General features: G+C 39.7%; 1 non-coding gene across 1 annotated transcript; it reads right to left on the bottom strand.

Annotated features, from left to right (window-relative positions):
• LOC148568384 (small nucleolar RNA R71) lies at positions 1–104 on the bottom strand. Its single transcript, XR_015882219.1, has one exon. It is a non-coding gene; the product is annotated as a small nucleolar RNA R71 (small nucleolar RNA).
• Between the last annotated feature and the right edge of the window lie 3569 nt (positions 105–3673).

The raw sequence follows: 3673 nt of genomic DNA, 5'->3' as shown, positions 1-3673 counted from the left end.
AGACTGAGGACTGAGGTGCAGACTTTTAGGCATCAAGAGGGTGAAACTCTATATGAAGCATGGGAGAGGTATAAAGATCTAACAAGAAGATGCCCTCCTAACATGTTCAACGAGTGGGTACAGATACATATATTTTTATGAGGGTCTGTCACATGAGTCAAAAAAAGCTATAGACCACTCATCTGGAGGCTCCCTCAACAAGAAGAAGGCCATAGAGAAAGCCATTGATGTCATTGAAACAGTGGCAGATAATGAGTACTTCTATGCCTCAAACAGAAGCAATAACAGAGGAGTTACGGAATTAAACCACATGGATGCAATTCTGGCCTAAAATAAGATGATTACCAAGCAACTGGCTGATTTGACAAAGCAAATGGAGAAGAACCAAGCTGCAGCCATCCATACTCAACTTTCAGCACAAGCAGAGTTGAACATAGAGGAAGGAGTTGACTGGGAGGAAACAAACTACATTAGAAATCCATCTAGGTAAGCTCATGACCCATACTCCAAGGTTTATAACCCTAGTTGAAAGAACCACCCAAACTTTGGGTGGGGAAAGCAACAAAACCAAGGCCAAGATCACAAACCTCACAATCATAGCCAGTACACCCACCAACAATCCAATCCAATATCATATCAACACCCATACAACAACTCCTCTTAGCCACCATACCAAACCCAGAATAACCAGCCTCAATATCCAATTCCCAATCCATCATCTGAGGATAAGCTATCTAGCATTGAAGCTATGGTTGCAAATCTTTGCAAGGGGTCCGAGGATATGAAAACATTCAATGAAGAGGTGAGATCCAATTTACAAAACCAAGATGCTGCCATTCAAAAACATGAAGCACAAATTGGATACCTAACCAAGGCAAACTCAAAGGAGGAATGCAAGGCTATTACACTCAAGAGTGGAAACGAACTGAAGGAGACATCAAAGGAAACTAGAGAGAGGGAGACAGATGAGAGTCTAAGTGATAAGGAAGAGGCATAAACACATGCTCCCAATCCACCAGAAGAAAAAGAAATCTTAAGACCATATGTCCCTAAAGCTCCCTACCCTCAGCGATTAATGAAGAATTCAAAAGACAGCCAATTCTCCAGATTCTTGGAGGTGTTCAAGATACTACAGATCAACATTCCATTTGCTAAAGTATTAGAGCAAATGCCACTCTATGCTAAGTTTATGAAGGTATTAATGACCAAGAAGAGAAGTTGGAGGAATGATGAAACTGTGGTGTTAACTAAGGAATGTAGTGCTATCATCCAACACAAACTGCCTCAAAAATTGAAGGATCCAGGGAACTTCCAAATTCCTTGCATCATAGGAGAAATCATAGTGGAGAAAGCCTTATGTGATTTGGGAGCCAGTATAAATTTGATGTCCTTAGCAATGATGAAAAGAATGAAGATTGAGGAAGACAAACCAACAAGAATGGCCCTCCAATTAGCAGACCGATCATTCAAATTCCCTCATAGAGTAGTAGAGGATTTGTTGGTAAAGGTGAGAGACTTCATCTTCCTGGCTGACTTTGTGGTGTTGGATACGGAGGAAGAAGCCAAAGCTTCAATAATTTTGGGAAGGTCAGTTTTAGCTACTGGTGGAGCCATCATTGATGTCCAAAAGGGTGAACTTACCCTTAGGCTACATGATGAGAACACGGTGTTTAATGTGTTCAGGGCCATGAGCTACCCACAAGAGTCACTAGGAGAGTGTATGAGGTTGGATGCAGTGGAAATTGTAGTACAAGAAACCTTTGATGAAGAACTTGAAGAGGTGACAGAAGAGGATTCCACATTAAACATGGAGGCTGCTAAAATCCAATCAGCTGAAGTGCTCAACCCAAGCACAACAGAGGAAAAGAAAGAGAAGAAAGAATCACCCAAACTTGAATTGAAAGCATTGCCTCCCACTCTCAAGTATGCATACTTGGAAAGTGATGAAAGTTACCTAGTAATCATCAACTCTGTTCTTAGTCAAGAACAGGAAGAGGAGTTGATCAAGGTGCTGCAAAAGCACCAAGATTCCATTGGATGGACCTTTGCTGATTTAAAAGGGATAAGTTCATCCATATGCATGCATAAGATCCTGTTGGAAGAAGATGCTAAACCTTCCATTCAAGCCCAAAGAAGATTGAATCCAGTCATGAAAGAGGTGGTGCAAAAGGAGGTTATGAAGCTTTGGTAGGCAGGGGTAATCTACCCAATTTCAGATAGCCCATGGGTGAGTGATGAATCCATATTTGATGATGAATTTTGGTTAGAATTGGATGGATTTACATCATATAAGCTTGCACTTATTCCCTTGATTAGCATGCTTTTGAACTTTCCTTCCAAATTGTGCTTAATTATGAAAATATGGTCTTTTATGCCTATTTAGTCTATTTTATTCCATTTTCCTTCTATTCGATGCCTTGATGTTGGTTGTGAGTGATTTCAGGTGTATAAGGTAGGAATGGATTGGAGAAAATGGAAGAAGAGCATGCAAAGTGGAGGAAACATGAAGAATCAAAGGAGATGAGCTCAGAGATGTGTGCGTGCGTGCGCACAGCTACCTGTGCGTACGCATAGCTGCCCAATCAGAGCATGTGAATTACTTCGAGCGAGTCGCGCGTCCCGCCAAGCATCGCTTAGTGTGCGTGCGCACAGCCTCTTGTGCGTACGCACAGGCCTGGATCTATCGCGAAGTGTGCGGACGCACGCATCTGTGCGTCCATACAGGTGTCCGCACATGACTTCATTAAAATAGCACATGCCTCGCTATTTGGGGGTTTTGGAGGCCCATTTATGAAGTTCTCTAGCTCATATTGGAGGGGGGAATGAAGACATAGGATAGCATATCATTAGTGTAGTTTTAGGAGTAGGAATAGGAAGCTTTAGTTAGTTTTTCTCTAAGTTTTTCATCATCTCTATTAGGGTTTATATTAGAGTTTTACATTCAAGTGCCATTTCCATTTTTGATCTTGGATTTTGCTAGCTTTCATTGTAAGTATTCTCTTGTTATTACTCTTTATAGTTACATTGTTATTACTCTTTCTTCTAATTCAAGTTATAGTTCAATTTCGCTTTTCTCTTGCAATTTCAATTTCTTGTTGATGAATTTGATGTTTGATGTTTGTTTCATGCTTCCTTGTGTTATCCTTGTTGATTAAGATCAATAGTTGCTTTTAGTTTTAAGCCATTTCTCATTTTTTCCATGTTTGAGGTTTATGCCCACCAAGTGTTTGACAAAATGTCAAACATGGTTTTAGGCTAAAATTTTTGTTCTTGGCTTGGGTAAAGTGAGCAATTGGGTTTCTATAGTTGGAATGTCGAATATTTAGTTTCAATTCTTGGGTTGTTAATTATTTTTGTTCCCACTAACACTAATTTGTTGCTAAAGTAATTAGCAAGCAAGTTAGGATTTGTGAGTTAAGGACACCTATGCTCATTTAACTTACCTTCCGATGTGAGGGTTGCTCAAGCAAGACTAATCCATCATAATTGTCATAGTTGTGGTTCCAACAAGGAAAGGACCCTTAGCTCACTCCAAGCCAAGACTCTTTTTGATGCTTTTAATCTTTCATACATTTCCATGTTAATCTCTTTTATACTTTACTTGTTTATATTACATAGCCGGTTCTTTAATTTGTTAATTAGTTCAATCGTTATAATTTTGCATGTTCTTTTA

This window comes from Arachis ipaensis, chromosome B4 (assembly GCF_059453495.1).
Source record: "Arachis ipaensis isolate K30076 ecotype BB chromosome B4, ASM5945349v1, whole genome shotgun sequence".
Lineage (NCBI taxonomy): Eukaryota > Viridiplantae > Streptophyta > Magnoliopsida > Fabales > Fabaceae > Arachis > Arachis ipaensis.
Note: the sequence above shows the minus strand (reverse complement) of the source record. Positions and strands in the feature narration are given on the sequence as shown.